The sequence below is a fragment of the Giraffa tippelskirchi genome, chromosome 2 (assembly GCF_054371585.1).
Source record: "Giraffa tippelskirchi isolate mGirTip1 chromosome 2, T2T-mGirTip1v1.2.pri, whole genome shotgun sequence".
Lineage (NCBI taxonomy): Eukaryota > Metazoa > Chordata > Mammalia > Artiodactyla > Giraffidae > Giraffa > Giraffa tippelskirchi.
In genome coordinates this window covers 155,188,973-155,206,223 of record NC_137276.1, presented here as the reverse complement: position 1 = coordinate 155,206,223, position 17,251 = coordinate 155,188,973, and the positions used below count along the sequence as shown (strand labels likewise).

The 17,251-nt window shown below is 41.7% G+C and overlaps 1 protein-coding gene across 11 annotated transcripts in view; it reads right to left on the bottom strand.

Annotated features, from left to right (window-relative positions):
- Positions 1–17,251, bottom strand: part of ST6GAL1 (ST6 beta-galactoside alpha-2,6-sialyltransferase 1) — a 114,433-nt gene that overhangs the window by 46,809 nt on the left and 50,373 nt on the right. For 3 of the 11 annotated variants that reach the window (XM_081535398.1, XM_081535408.1, XM_081535343.1), the window contains exons 1-4: positions 13,861–13,904; positions 8,344–8,483; positions 7,063–7,199; positions 2,381–2,510 (exon numbers count right to left, since the gene is read on the bottom strand). The gene's annotated coding sequence lies outside the window, so the exon portion shown is untranslated. Of the gene's footprint in view, positions 1–2,380; positions 2,511–5,975; positions 6,073–7,062; positions 7,200–8,343; positions 8,484–13,860; positions 13,905–17,251 lie in introns of those variants that run through there. The other 8 variants (XM_081535368.1, XM_081535381.1, XM_081535351.1 and 5 more) reach the window with 6 other exon arrangements.

Below are 17,251 nucleotides of genomic sequence, written 5' to 3'. Positions count from 1 at the left end.
CCAGCACACTGATGTATAACTGGTAATTTATACCTTAACCCCCCTTTACCTCTCTCACACTTCCCCCCATCACCCTTCCCTCTGGAAACCATTAGTTTGGTCTCTGTATCTATAAGTCTGTTTCTGTTTTTTGTTTTTGTAGATTCCACATGTAAATGAAAACATACAGTATTTGTGTGTGTCTCTCTCTCTGACTTATTTCACTTAGCGTAATACTCCTTGGGTCCATCCATATCACAAAATGCAAGGTTTTATGATATGGCTTTATTCTTTTTAATGGCTGAGTGATATTCCATTGTGTTTGTGTATATACATGTATATATCACACACTCTTTATTCAGTCATTTGTTGATGGACACTCAGGATGCTTCCATATCTTGGCAATTATAAATTATAGGTAATTCTGCAATGAACACTGGCATGCATAAATCTTTTGAATTAGCTTTTTGTTTTCTGGGATAAATACCCAGGAGTGGAACTGCCTGGATTATATGATAGTCCTATTTTTAATTTTTTGAGCTAATTCCATACTGTTTTCCACAGTGGATACACAAATTTACACCCCCACCAACAGTGTATGAGGGTTCCTTTTCTCCACACCCTTCCCAGTACTTATTTCCTCTATTCTTCTCCTGAGTTTGGTGAGCATACTTACAACCCAGAATTCCAACCCAGATTTGTCTGACTAAAAGTCCATGGTTTTTGCACTAATGGACAGGCATTGTGAAAAAGTACAATGAAAAGTCAGTGTTGACTTAAGACTCAGAATTTAGGGTCTCTAATGAGACAACTGCTGGACAATCACAGAATAAACACCCTCACTATCAATGCTGACACTGCTACTGTGCACTATTTTACCATTTAGGTGACCCAGCAACTGGATTTATGAGACCCAGTACAACCCTGTGAGATAAGCAGAGCAAATTTTATTAGTTTCATTTATAACTACAGAAACTACAATTTTGTAAACATAAATAATTTTCAAAGTTGCGTGAATGATTTGGTAATGATGGAGGTTGGACTTAACTTTCATGTGTATAAGTGAAATAAGACAGGAGGTAGGGATGTGGAACCTGGTTCACTATCTCACTGGGCCGAGGCTCAGAAGGGCTTGCATTCCGCTTCCTGCCAAACCCTGCCCTCAAAGGTCAAGTTTCCCAGGAAAGAAGACTTCTCCAAACCTTCAACCATACGCAGTCTTACAACTTCAAGAGCACCTCAGCCTTCAAGGTCAGTGCTCTGTCATGAGTGCCATGGGCACTCATCTGAAACCTCATGTCAGGGCTCCCAGTTCTCTTGAACACCATCCTCTGTTGAGGCACCAAGTCCACCACTGGCTAGACCCTCTGGTCAGAGGGACTTAGAGCATCAATCTCATCTCTCAAGCTGCTACAGAGAGACACAGACTGAAGAAGTTTCATCTGAACAGCCCAAACTGAAGGAAAGAAATAGTAAATATTTTTCCCCCAATTCGTTGGGAAAACAGTCCAAGTTTTAAATTTCTCAATCATTTCTCAGATTGCCTTCTTACTTCTCTAGAACTTTGCACTGCTGGAATCTCTCTCCTTGTCCATTTGCCTGGCAACCAAACAGCCTTTCCATTTCTGGGCTCCTGTGGAGGCCACCTCCCCTTCCCTACTGTTCTTGCTCCCTGCTATTTGTCTCTAGTGTTTAGTAATGCTTGTTTTTGATTTTCTTTTTTAGGCCATGCCCTATAACATGTGGGATCTTAGTTCCAAAACCAGGAATCAAACCCCTGTCCCCTGCAGTGGGAGCATGAAGTCTTGCCATTGGACCACCAGAGAAGTCCCAGTAATGTTTGCTTTTCATGCTGACCCCCTGGCTAGAGGGAGACTCCTCCTGGCTCATTTCTGAAATTCTAGTGCCCACCTCACACCTGGAACATAGTGGGTATTCAATAAAGGATTCTTGAAATTGATTGGACTTTATCAATGAACACTAACAACCCCCACCTGGCTTCTAGAAGAATAAGTAATAACTCACATTATCACCTACAGAGAACAAGCCAACAATGAACCAACAGAAAGAAAATCCCATAGGAGGGCTCCCCATCTATATCACTATATCACTACATGCCAGGTATCATATGCAGGGCTTGGCCAGAGTAGGTGCTTTAAAAAGGTAGATTGAATTACAGAATAACTTTAAATCTTATATTTATAGTTTATAGAAATAAGCAAATCACCTATCAACACTAGGGACTGAAAAAAATAAATAAAAAACATGAAGAAAACAGCAAAGCTGTAGCCAGACGTTGAGCCCCTGTGGCTTCTTGCCAGCGCACTCCACTGTGCCTCTCCTAAACAGAGTATGGACCCCTATGTTGCTTCCACATCCCACTCCTCCAGGTGTTCCTTACCTGCTTCTAGCTAATCCTCCTGGGCTGTAAGCCCTCCAGGTCCTCAGGAATGAGCACTATTCTCCATGGATGTCTATTTTACTGGGTCTGGAGGCCAAGGCTCGTTCTTCTCAGGATGATCAAAAACCATCTACAAAGAGGAGGGTAAAATAGAGTTAAGCACCAGTTTCCAAGAGTAGCAAGGTTAAAGATTAAAAAGATAGACAGGGACCTCTGCCTAACTCCAATATGGGCCCTGGTATGGCTCAATCCAGGAAGCCCCAAGGGCTCAGATGAAAAAAAGAGAGAGACAAAAGTCAATTACAGGTGCAATGTTCTGGGCTCATAAACAGCACAGAAATCCTAGAAATAGTCCAATACTAATAAGAACATGACAGAAAGATGAAGCAAGCACCATACTCCAACGTGGGAAGAAAGAATTGTTTAGTCGCTGGTTTGGGCATACATAAATAGCAATTTTGGGAAGACAGGATTCAGTTCATCCAAAATGAACTCTAAACAGACCTTTTAAAAGTTATTTATTATCAAAGAATGTTTAATGATATATGAAAGTTCTATCAGTATAATGTTAACTGAAATTCAGACAAAAAATTTTAAATTCAAATGTGAGAAAGAGGAAAGATTACACCAATATATGTGTGTGTACACACACACACACACACACACACACACACACACACACACACACACACCTGGAAGGTAGAATAAGGAGTAATGAGCATTTTCATTTTTTATAAATTTTTGTACATCAAAAAATTTCTAAAGTGTACATGCATTACTCTTAGAGTTAGAAAAAAATTATAAAAATATAAGTTTTAGAAGCTAAAAATAGAACTCTATACTTGTCAGCTTTCTTCCTTCTGATGGAATGTAGAAAAACAACAAAGGAAAACTTAATAGTTGCATGAAAATTCCAACTTCTATACAATAAAAATATTGTAATAAAAAGGAAAATAAGACTCAAGGTGTGTGAAAGTTTCACAGTAAAAGCTTTTAAAAATGAACAGGCAGATGCTCAACATCACTTATTATTAGAGAAATGCAAATCAAAACCACAATGAGGTACCATTTCACACCAGTCAGAATGGCTGCTATCCAAAAGTCTACAAGCAATAAATGCTGGAGAGGGTGTGGAGAAAAGGGAACCCTCTTACACTGTTGGTGGGAATGCAAACTAGCACAGCCACTATGGAGAACAGTGTGGCGATTCCTCAAAAACCTGGAAATAGAACTGCCATATGACCCAGCAATCCCACTGCTGGGCATACACACTGAGGAAACCAGAATTGAAAGAGACACGTGTACCCCAATGTTCATCGCAGCACTGTTTATAATAGCCAGGACATGCAAGCAGCCTAGACGCCCATCAGCAGACGAATGGATAAGGAAGCTGTGGTACATACACACAATGGAATATTACTCAGCCATTAAAAAGAATACATTCGAATCAGTTCTAATGAGGTGGATGAAACTGGAGCCTATTATACAGAGTGAAGTAAGCCAGAAAGAAAAACACCAATACAGTATACTAACACATATATATGGAATTTAGTAAATTGGTAAAGATATCTTAAAGAGATGGGAATACCAGACCATCTGACCTATCTCTTGAGAAACCTGTATGCAGGTCAGGAAGCAACAGTCAGAACTGGACATGAAACAACAGACTGGTTCCAAATAGGAAAAGGAGTATGTCAAGGCTGTATATTGTCACCCTGCTTATTTAACTTCTATGCAGAGTACATCATGAGAAACGCTGGGCTGGAAGAAACACAAGCTGGAATCAAGACTGCTGGGAGAAATATCAATAACCTCAGATATGCAGATCACACCACCCTCATGGCAGAAAGTGAAGAGGAACTAAAGAGCTTCTTGATGAAAGTGAAAGAGGAGAGTGAAAAAGTTGGCTTAAAGCTCAACATTCAGAAAACTAAGATCATGGCATCTGGTCCCATCACTTCATGGCAAATAGATGGGCAAACAGTGGAAACAGTGTCAGATTTTATTTTTTTGGGCTCCAAAATCACTGCAGATGGTGATTGCAGCCATGAAATTAAAAGACGCTTACTCCTTGGAAGGAAGGTTATGACCAACCTAGATAGCATATTGAAAAACAGAGACATTACTTTGCCAACAAAGGTCCGTCTAGTCAAGGCTATGGTTTTTCCAATAGTCATGTATGGACGTGAGAGTTGGATGGTGAAGAAAGCTGAGTGCCGAAGAATTGATGCTTTTGAACTGTGGTGTTGGAGAAGACTCTTGAGAGTCCCTTGGACTGCAAGAAGATCCAACCAGTCCATCCTAAAGGAGATCAGTCCTGGGTATTCATTGGAAGGACTGATGTTGAAGCTGAAACTCCAATACTTTGGCCACCTCATGTGAAGAGTTGACTCATTGGAAAAGACCCTGATGCTGGGAAGGATTGGGGGCAGGAGGAGAAGGGGACAACAGAGGATGAGATGGCTGGATGGCATCACCTACTCGATGGACATGGGTTTGGGTAGACTCCGGGAGTTGGTGATGGACAGGGAGGCCTGGTGTACTGTGGTTCATGGGGTCGCAAAGAGTTGGACACGACTGAACGACTGAACTAAACCCTATATGTGAGACAATAAAAGAGACAATAAAAGACACAGATACATAGAACAGTATTATGGACTCTATGGGAGAGGGTGAGGGCAGGATGATATGGGAGAATGCCACTGAAGCATGTAAATTATCATATGTAAAACGAATCGCCAGTCCAGGTTCGATGCATGATACAGGGTGCTCGGGGCTGGTGCACCGGGATGACCCAGAGGGATGGGATGGGGAGGGAGGTGGGAGGGGGTTTCGGAAGGGGAACACATGTACACCCATGGCGGATTCATGTCAATGTATGGCAAAACAAATACAATATTGTAAAGTTAAAAAATAGATAAATAAACTAATTTAAAAAAATCAACAGGTAATTAACATGAGCAAACAAATCACAAAACAGAAAATATCAGTAATGAACATATGAAATTATGATTACTCTTGAGAGAAACCCAAAAGAGGTAACTGGAACATTAAGATACTAGTTTATAAAATTAACTTTAACTAGTAGTTTTCAAAATGATAATACTCATTGACAGGCAGATTATAATTAAATTGGTATATTTCAAGAGAGCAGGAGAAATTAATTTAACTTTTTTAGAAAGTAATCACACCAAAGAATTAAGAGCTTATGACTATGAACCAAGTTATAGTACTTCCAGGAAATAAGATTGAATAAATAATTCCAAGGGGAAAAAGTTGTGTATTTCTATTTCCTCACATATAAGATAATTCCCTACTGTACACAGCTTTGGTGAGAATTGGAAGAAGATTCATTAGATAAAGAATGAGTTTTATGAACCAATTTGCATGTGCAAAAAGAAAAAACAGCTTTCAGTTTCAAAGAGATTTATAATGGTGAAAAAAATCTAAGATTAATAATTAAGCTTACAACAATAGCAAAATAATTAAACAATGGTACTTACAATCAGATACATAATGGTATATGAATTTTAAGTAGCAACATGAAATAAAATGCTTAAAATATTATAACAAAGAAAGTGAAACAAAATGTTACCTGTACATACATCACTGTGACTAAAAGTTCTACATATCCAAATATCTAGGCTGGGGATGTCTGAGCTTTTCATGACCAGGAGGCAGGCAGGTAGATCCTGGGCGTGATGGACAGGACAGAAGTGAGAGGTGCCATTCTGCTCTTTGTCAAAAAACAGTCAGGGCTCCCCTTTATCCATTTAGAGAAGCACTGGCTCCCTAGCAGCCTCCTGATACAGTCCAAAAATTCCCTCTGATAGCTAGCCTTCTTTTCATTCATATAAGTTTCCTCTGAGGTGAGGGAGGGGGGTTTGTGACTATGCAAGCATTCATATTATTATTGGATTACCATTTGTCTCCTCCTACTAAAAATGTGAACCCTGTAAGTGTTGGTTCTTCACTACTACACTCGGTGCCCAGATGCATGTCTGGCATATGGGAGATACTCAATAAGACATAAGTTCGATCCCTGGGTCAGGAAGATCCCCTGGAGGAAGAAATGGCAATCCACTCCAATATTCTTGCCTAGGAAATCCCATTGTCAGGTAGTTAGAATAGGAAAAAGGAGTCCAGAATTGCAGTGGCTAAAAGACAAAGAAGGAAAAGCCCACAAAAATAGAACAAAGGAAGGTCCAGACGGAGTGAGGACCTCAGGTAAAACAAACAGCATTCCTGGCTAGCCCAATTTACATAGGGCAGGCCCAGGGGGAGGAGAAAAAACATATAAAAAGAGGAGCCAAAATTGGGCTGGGGGCTTCTCTTCTCTTTGTGTCTTTTGGGTCGACCCACCCTCAGGCCTTGAGGATGTAGTTTCCTTTGCTTTAGAAATAAAACTGAGCTGTAACACTAGTCCATCCGAGGAAATCACAAGGGGCTGTAACACTGGGCCATCTGTCACTTCAAATTTTTGTTGCAACAAGATGGAACCAAGGAAATTTCAAACTCCCCAGACACCATGAATAGAGGAACCTGGCAGGCTGTGGTCCATAGGATCGCAAAGAGTCAGACATGACTTAGTGATTAGACAACAACAAACAAGGACTATTTGTTGAATGAATGAATGAGTGAGTGAGGGAAGTGTTGCCCATCCTTTACAGGTCTATGCTTACCTCAGGCACCACTGATGGTCAGGGTTCCTGCTCAGCGGCCTCACAGACAACACTCTGGGCAGTCATGGCACTTGGGATGCCACTCACACCTTTATTTGCCACTTCACTGCCACTCCCTCAATGCTGGGGCATGAGACCTGTGTTTGGGTTCATTGCACAGACATCAGAGGAATGCAGAAAACCCAGTTCTTCCTCCCTCATATCACATTTACTTGGAACAACTTGCCCTCTAAGGAGATTAAAAATCACTCTTGATTCTTGATTTCTAAAAATCAACCAATTGAAACAAGTGATATAACCATTGATCTATATGTACTGTAGGTGGTGAGGGCCTTCCAAAAATAGTCACTGCTGGCTATGAGATACTAGCAGTGGTGATCTTCAACCAGCTACAGAAGTAGTAATAGAATCCTCAACTCTCTGGGAAAGACACTTGAGCACTCACGACAATAGTAGTTACCAAGTGTGTAATACTAGCTACAAGCAAAGCACTGACTGTAGCTTTAGAGTTAAGAGTAAGGACTCTGGAATTAGACTGACTGGGAAAGAGTTCAAACTGCCTCTCACCAGTTTACATGACCTTGGACAAGCTGTTCAACTCCCTAGGAATCAGTTTTTTTAATATGTAAAATGGTAATAATAACAACAGAGCCCATCTCATGGGATTATTTAAATAATCAAGTTAGACAAAACACCCAAAGAGATTGCAATAGGAACTGTGGCAAAAATTATCCACATCACTTCATTTACTCCTCACCATACCACCCTCCTCACCATCTCATGGTTGAGAGGATACCACTGCTATCCCCATTTTACAAACGGGGAGACTGAGACAAGAAAGAAGAGTGATTTGCCCAGAGTAACTCAGTTGTAGCACTCCAAATGCCTCATGCTCTTCCATGCATTTGCAGTCCTGCCCAGAGAGCTCCTTCTGCTTAAAATGTCCTTTCCTTCCCTGTTCACATAGGACCACAACCACCCACCTGAACCTCCTCTACTAGCTCAAGTGCCCCTGGACTTTGAAGCCTTTCTTGACCCCACAGAGATCATTACAGCTCTGCCATGCCTGTGCTGGCTCTCACCAGACCACATGTTTGCAGGTCTGTCCCAGCCTGTAAGATCTATCTCTGGCCCCCTGCACCTAGCCAGGCTCTGCGCCATAACTGCGAAGTGCTCAGTCATGTTTGAATGAAAGAAAGAATCTAGCTCGGACACCTCTCCTCCCCTCTCCCCATGCCCTTCAATTTTTAGAATCACCCCCACCATCTCCCTACCCATCACCTTCAATTGCTGCAGTCCCCTTTACAGCACTGTCATTTGCAGATGTTCATTCTGCTTGCTGGACATGCTGAGTGACAGGAAATTCACCACTTCCCCAGGTTGAATGTGGCTGTATGAGCAGCTCTGCCTCTTAGAAAAGTCTTAAAATGAAGAGCAATCAACCTACTTGCAAAAATAAACTCAGTGGTTTAAGCTTTGATCTCTAGATTCATACAGATTCAAAATGAAAACCAGTAATGCTTGCTGAGCCTATGCTCAGTGCTGGGAACTCTACCACATGCACCCATTCATTTCATCCTCATGACAACCCTGTGAAGGCCACACTGCCTACTGCCCACCTTGCTGCCCACCTTCTCCTCCACCCAGGACACTCTTCCTCATTCCTTGAATATGCTAGCTCCTGGCTTTCTACAATTCTTTCCAACACTATTTCTATCGTAACTGTTCATAGCATTAATATCCACTTACAGAATTATTCTAGTCCCCTGGTTTTTTTATTTCTTAGGCTTCAAAATCACCATGGAGAGTGACTACAGTCACAAAATTAAAAGATGCTTGCTCCTTGGGAAAAAAGCAATGAAAACCTATGCAATGTATTAAACAGCAGAGACATTACTTTGCCAACAAATGTCCATACAGTCAAAGCTATGGTCTTTCCAGGAGTCATGTATGGATGTGAGAGTTGGACCAAAAGAAGGCTGAGCACCAAAGAATTGATGCTTTTGAACTGCAGTGCTGGAGAAGACTCTTGAGAGTCCCTTGGACAGCAAGGAGATTAAACCAGTCAATCCTAAAGGAAATCAACCCTGAATATTCATTGCAAGGACCGATGCTGAAGCTGAAGCTCCAATACTTTGGCCACCTGATGCGAAGAGCCAACTCATTGAAAAAGACCCTGATGCTGAGAAGATTGAGGGCAGAAGAAGGGGACAACAAAAGATGAGATGGTTGGATGGCATCATAAACTCAATGGACATGGCTTTGAGCAAACTCTGGGAGATAGTGAAGGACAGGGAAGCCTGCCATGCTGCAGTCCATGGGGTTGCAAAGAGTTGGACACAAGTGCATGACTGAACAACAACAACAACCGGTCTCAGTTTTTTTATCTCCTCAATTCCAAAGACTGTGACTTCAGCAACACACTCTAAGGTTATATCTTTGATCTTGTCATTTCCAAAAAATAGACTCCCTTCATAGTCTCGATTTCAGGTATCCCCTCTCTCATCACCACTCTCATCTCTGCAGCTTAGTCCAACCAGTACCCAACTCCAACAGTCTTCTGTGTTTGATCCTACCACCTTCTCACTGCCTCTCACTTCCTCCCTGCCCTCCGTTTCCTTTCTATCCACCTCAGATTCCCTGGTCAGTCATTCAACTGACCTCTCGCATCATGCATGGCTGGATAAACCCCAAGTCTGGTTAAATTCAACTCTCTGTGCTACTGCAACCTGCAAGTATGCAGCTGAACACGGTTGAAGAAAATCACACAACAATGCTTACCAATTTCACTTCAAGTTCATGACTACTAACTGCAAGTAGCTCCTTAATGCTTCACAGCAATAATATGCTACGTTTCCAGTCAATTCATCTGCCACTCTCCTAGAGGACTGTATGACTTCCTCCCCCTAGAAATTCGTCCTACCCTCACCTGATGAACTTGCTACTTATTCACAGGGAAAAAAAAAAAAAGGAAGCTAACAAAATAGAACTTTCACACGCATGCCTTTGTACAACAGCTACTCACCTTACCTGCACTTATGCCCAAATGATCTCATTACTATGAATAAATTGGCTGCATTCAACACTTGCAATATCCAACTTTTTCCATAGATTCTACACACTCTTGTCTACCTACAGACATCCTTAAAAATCCCTCTTTTTTTCTTCTGCATCAATAGATAGCCTTCTCTGAAAGATCATCAGCATATAGGCATGCTATTATTTCTCCTATCTTTAAAAAAAAACAAACTCTCCTAATTGAAGCAACCACCGCCTGACCCAGATCAGTCTTAGCATCACTAACAATGGGACACCTCAATAGTTTGTGCCTTCTGAAGTGAGACAATATAAAGCACACAGCACCACCTATGAAAAATTCTTATCCAAGATGTTTAATCTGTACATGCAATTCTAGTTTTTTAGGAAATACAAGAGAAACAAGAACAAGTTAAAAGACACCCTAATTTATCAGATATATCCAGAAAGTGGGACACTCTATAGAACAACTGAACTAGTTTCATCAAGTCAATGGGCACACAAAAAAAACCCAAATAGCTTAAAAAAAGACAATCACATGCAGTCTGTAGACCTTTGGTTTAAACAGAGCAACACTGGTGACAAAATGGGTTATCTGAATATAGATTAGGTATCATATTAAGAAATCACTGTTAATTTTGCTAGGTATAATAATAGGATTATCATGATTATATATGTGATTATGTTAGAAAAAAACTATGTATCTGAACTAGAAATAAAATTTACTTTAAAATAATTCAGCCAAAAATAAAGCAAATAAGAAAAAAATGCAATATTGTTTTGTTCAAATATATTCAAATTAAGCTATGTAATGAAAGAGGGTGATTTGTAGACTCCTCTTAGACAACATCATTTGAGATTTAAGAGAGTTTCAAAGAGCTTGAAAACAAAACAGTTATGGTTAATAGTGTTTCTGTTTTACTGGAGGAATTAACTGAAAAAAGATACAGGACATTAGAGAAGTCGCCTATTTAGCCATTACGTGAGGTCTAAATAACCTCGTTTTCCCTGTTCCTCCAATGAAAGCTCTAGACCTTTTTCTTCCCTTTACAGTAAAACTGCTTGAAAGAACTATCTGGAGTTATTGTTTCCAATTTCCCTCTTCCCCTTCTCACCTGAAGCCCCTCCATCAAGCCTCCCTCATCTCTCTAAGACTGCTCTTGCCATGTCCCAAACACCTCCATGACCTCCATGCTACCAATCAGATGCTCAGGGCTGTCTTTATCTTATTCAGCCCATCAGCGGTACTTTACACAGTTGGTCACATCCCCTTTCTGGCTTCCAAAACCCACATTTTTTTTTTCTCCCCTTACTGTTCACTCCTCCTCAGTTGTCTCTGACACTGGTTCCCCCTACTCTCCCCCACCTCTACACACAGAAGTGCCCCAGCTTCTGGACTTTGTTCTAGTGATACTCCCTCTCTCCTGGATGTGGGCACCTTGTAGCCTGTTCCCCGTCTACCCAGTCTGTAGTTTGCACCCAAAACACCTTTGATAATGTGAAATGAAAATATTCCCTGCAATATTAATCAACAAGAAATGTCACAGCCATCAGCGATTTCTGGCCTCCAAATGTGAATGAGGGCTCCCCAAACCGGCGTCCAGTGGATGCTGCCACTCATAGTAATTACTGAGGAGCTGGGGGAATGCAAAAAGCAAGGTGAACAAGGAGACAGGATTGGCCCCTCAGATAGCTGAGGTGCATATGAAAGGAATGAATTCAGTGAGCCCAGAGGCTCGCATCTTCCCCGTAGGTGGAATGCTAAGTTCCTTAACTTGATTCCTGATCTTTGATGTTCAGACTGCCTGCTCCCTTTGTTGCAAACTTATATAGCCTGATGTTCCCCCTGCCTCCTTGGAGCAGTTTTCTCAAAGCTACTGAGATGCTGTCTCCCATGCTCGGAGTCTTAAACATTCCCACTAAATAAAATAACTCTCTACTTTCAGGTTGTGACTATACTTTTTTGTTGACACTGACATGCACTAAAATGAGTTCAGAAACAGGTTCTGTTGATGAGCTTCTACAGAAAGGAAGTCTCTAATACTTAAAAACAAACTAAAAGGAAGAGTAGGGCTCGGGTTAGGAGACTAAAATAAACATTATATTCACTTCACTTGTTACTGTACCCTCTATAATCTGTAGAGAGGAGGCAGCACTGCAGAGAACAATGACGATCAGATTTAGAGCACATTATTGAAATTAGTTGTTAAAATGTAGACTCCTGAATTCTACCCTCAGTCATTCTGATCCAAGTAGAGATAGGGCTAGGAAAACTGCATTTAGCAAGCACCCCAGGTGATTCTGATGCCAACAGAAGTGCTAGTCTGAGAAAGCTTTATCAAGATCCAGGATGGGAAAAGCATAGAAAATGAGTGTAATTGACTTTTACAGTAATTTGAAAGAGTAATTTTATGCCTGTTGAGTCTAATAGTAACTTTAAAAATATGGCTTGCTATTTTAAATGTCTTTTTCATTTCATTATTCTAGTAACTCCTTTTTATTGTATTTTAAAAACTATGGATGTGGGAGAGGTTAGGGCAGAAATCCTGTCCTTTACCACCACTGGTTTGAGAAGCCCCAACTTTGGAGAAAGAGCTCAGGCTCTGGCATCTCAAAAGCCCAGATTCAAATTCTGGCTTTTCTATCTGTCAGATGTTGCAGGATGTTAGACCAGTTTTGCCATAATCTGTAAGCCTTGTGTCTTCATCTGTGAAGTATGGATAATAATACTTAAAAATTTGCCTCCACAAGGTTGTGCTGACAATCTACTGATAGACTTTATCACTCTGTTCTGGCTAATAATTATTGTACTTTTACCATGTGCTAAATACATCATCAATACAGAACGTAAAGTTCCTGTAATTGAGTGAAGGTCATTTATTCCCAGCAGCATCAATAGTGCTCGAGGTGGGTGCAGCTGGTTCACCTCCCAGGGTCCCCAGCAGAGCTGGTCCAGGCTGCTATCAGACACAGTGTTTCAGGTCCCAACCACTGAGCTCCACTGTATGAGAGCCAGCAGAGGTCAGAACCTTAGTCGCTGTGTCAAAACACTTCTGACAAGTCACAGTTTGACTCAAAAGGACAGAAAATATCAGAAATGTGATAAGCAATGGAAACCAATCTGTAGCTGGTGACTCTGAGGAGGAAGTGAAAAGAAACCATGAGAGACTCGCCAAGTACCTAAGTGGCTGCGCTGACAAGTGTTTGCCTGCTGGGGAGGGGGAAATCCTGCCAGATCAGAGCCCTCAAGATACATGGGCCTTCATTCCTGCCTGTTCCAGATCCAGACTGCAAACAAAACAAACAAAATGGTCTCTTAACAGAGATTAGATCTTTTCCCAGCCAGGCAGGCACTAATGGAGAAGATTGTGAAATGGCTAAGTACATTTCCCTGAGGTTTCCTAAAACATGGAGAACAGAACTTTATCTGTAGGGGTGTTGAGTCCCCACCACAGAGAGGGCAGCTGCTCCATGGTGCCAGGCCAGAGCCAGCCTCTCAGAACAGGTGAGGGGATCTCTGAACTCCGGGCTAAGGGAGCGGACAAAGGGAAAAAAAATCACAGGCCGTTTGCTTGTGATTTGTCTTCAGTCTTTTTTGTGTCTTTAGTGGACACATATTTGTGGAAATTTTTGCCTTCCAATTCAATAGGTGCCTGGTGGAAAGTAAGCATTTCACAGCCCATCAGCTCTCCTTCTGTATGACGCCCACCTCCCAGTACCAGCAGCAGAAGCCCCAGCCCCAAACCATCTCCCCACTCTTACCAGCTACGACAAGTCTGCTCCCCCGCATCAGTCATGAGTGGCCCGAGGAGGAAGGAGCAAAAGGGCCTACAAGGAAGGCTGAACAGACACAATGCTCCTCCCAAGCAAGAGACCCACCTCTCTTCCTTCACACCCCAACTCACACCCCACAGAGACACAGAGAAAAAAAAAGGCCTCTTTCCTCCTGAGAAAGAAGAACTGCTTCACCTCCCCCTCATCTTGAAAAACTAAGTTTGTAGTGACTATTAAGGAAGCTTTTACACATACAAAAATGGACAGAAAACACCATAAAGAACCTCCATGTTTTCATAACTCAAATCCAAAGATTATCAGTATTTTGCCAACCTTGTTTTATCCATCTCACACTCTGGTAATTTAAAGCAAATGCCAGGCTTCGTGTCAGTTCCCCACACCAGCTCTTCTTAACTGGGGTGCCATGAGAAAATGAAGTCTTAATATCTTAAGACATCCTTTTATGTAATGAATTAACTTACCTCTTTGGCATCTTGGGAGGAAGAAATGGCAACACACTCCAGTATTTTTGCCTGGAGAATCCCTTGGACAGAGAAGTCTGGCGGGCTTTAGTCCATGGGGTCTCAAAGAATCGGACATGACTGAAGCAACTTAGCATGGCACACTTTGGCATCTAGAATAGTATTAGCTATTACCCTCCTCGGGAGAACTGAGAACATAGGCCCTCAAAATCATTTTCTGTGGAGCTGAATTCTGTATAGTATTATCCACCCCAACCTCTACATGTTAGGTTCTGTGTGTGTACATACATGACCACGATGTCATTATCATCCAATAGCCATTTCACTTTCAAATTTTTGCCAATTCTCCCAAAAATGTCTTTTACACTAAATTCCTTGAATGAGGATCCCATCAAGGTGGGCACATTTTGTTTGGATGATACACCACTTTCAACTCTCTTCTAATCTATAACAGTTCCCTACTCCTTTATTGTTTTTTTCTTTTTCATGATATACATTTGTTGAAATGTATAAGTCATTTGTCCTATGGAATATGCCACATACTGAATCTGGTTGAGATTTCCTTGTGGCATCAACTTACTCCCCTTTGCTCTGTGTCTCCTGTAACCTTAGTGTTAGATTCCAAGGCTTCTTGAGATGCAGTGGTTTTAAGTTCAATGATCCTCCCACTGTTTTGATATTCTAAGAGGGGCTAAACCCTGATCATCTAAGGGAGTTTGGGGTGGAGAAATGAACAGGGAGTTCTCCACGTTGCAGTGGTCCCAGAGCTTAAGGAACAACATACTCCAATACTTCAACAATAGGTTCATTCATTCAGCAAGTACTCATTTTCTACTGCGAGTCAAAGTGGAGATATGACAGTGCATAAACCAGCTAGAAATCTCACGCCCCAGAATATGCCTCCCAGTGAGAGGGTAAGTGGAGAGTAAGACAAAATAAGGACATACAGTGTGCTTTGTAAGTGGATAGAAAATTAAAGCAAGGAAGATGGAGAGGGATAGTAGGGGCTGGGGGGCAGAGGATCCCTTGTAAACTAGATATTCAGAGAGAGCCTCACTGAAAAGGCATTTGAGCAAATATTGGAGGGAGTGAAGGAGGGCTCAGGCAGATTTTGGAGAGAAAAGGTTTCCAGATGGAGGACCAACAAATTGTTAGGCAGAGACACGCTTGACCTGCTTGAAGACCAGCATGGAGGCCTGGGGCGAGATGGTGAGGAGGAAAACAGTGCAGGAGGGGGCAGGGAAGTGGTGGCTGCAGATCACAGAGGGGTTTCCGCTGGTGTAAGAACTCTAGCTAAGAACTCGAACTCACTCTACGTAAGACTTGGCTGACTTAGGTATGAAAGGGATCATTCTGGCTGCTACATTGAGAATCAACTGTGGTGGGTGGCAGGTTGGGTAAGGTTAAAGAAAAAGAAAGACCTTTTAAGAGGCTACTGCAACAAGCCAGGGGAGGAAAACCCAGGGTCCTGTTAACTAGAGTTCTTCCCAGGCGCTCGCATTTTGTGTTACTAAATTTAATTCTTGCAACCACCCAGTGGGGCGGGTATTAACAATTCTCTTTTATGAGTGAAGAAACTGAGGCTCAAAGAGTTTAAGCCATTTACTTAAGATATTGTAAATGGTCAAGCTGGGGTGTGAGCCAGCCTGTTCTAACTTGTAAGCCTGGTTCTGCAATCCAACATATGTCCCTCGACTCAGTCTGTTTACTGGAGCACCTCTGCTTTACCAGGTCAACTAGAGTTGCCAGTGACCATTTTGGAAACTTCTGTTGACAGTTCTTTATACTTTGCGCTGATCCCCACCTCTTTAATTTCTCAGTGTGCAAACTTCACCCTCGTCTGCACTTTAGAACCCAAACTTTCTGTCCCCAGACTAGAATCCTTGATATGATATGCCTTCAGCTAACCACAATACCTCCAAGAAGTAGTCTCTATGTCCTGGCCTCCAGAAACCTCCCTGTAATGGGCTCCCATTTCTTTCAGATCAGGAACTCTTTTATTTTTTTTTCACTTTTTGGTTGTGCCACACAGCATGCGGGATATAACTTCCCAGACCAGGGATGGAACCCGCAGCCTCTGCATTGGAAGTGTGAAGTCTTAACCACTGAACCGCCAGGGGAAGTCTCCTCAAACTCTTAATTTGGGTCACTTGAGTTACCACTCAACTCGGCAATGACTCATTTCCCTGTTTCTTCATGTCAGTGATAGCTGCCATCCTACCAAAGATGTGCTCTTTCTGCCATATAGAGTTGCTGGTGGTGGCCCAACCAGGGATTATATTGATATTTTTCAGGAAGTGTGTATGCGTGCACATACACACAGACATCCTGCATTTAGGTGGAACTGGGACTGTTTGACTAGTTATTAGCAATAAAGTGTGACCAAAAATAACACGTGTCACTTCTGGGCAAGGTAAGAATCGAATCTATTTGCTCTATTTGTTTACTGTAACTAAATAGGCTACTAAGTAGAGTGTGTGTGCATGTGTGCCTGCTTAGTTGTGTAGCAGTGTTCGACTCTTTGTGACCCCATGGACTGTACTCCAGACTTTATGTATTGATTTCTACTGGTCTAAGTAGAATTCTGAGAATTCATTAGAATTCTTAGCTATAGATTTTTCATTGTCCACACAATTCTCTCTTCATCCCAGCATTTCATTAGCACAGTAAAATAACAGTTCTCCTTAATTTAGCCAAAGCCACCAGTTTCTAAATTCTTCTACATCTAGTGCCTTTTTATTTGTTTACCCCTGTCAAGACCCCCAAATTTCAAAAACTGTTGTCAGCCAAATTTAACTAATAATTTGCATTCTTATTTGTTATCAAATGGACAGGGCTTCCCTTGTAGCTCAGTTGGTAAAGAATCTGCCTGTAATGCAGGAGACCTGGGTTCAATC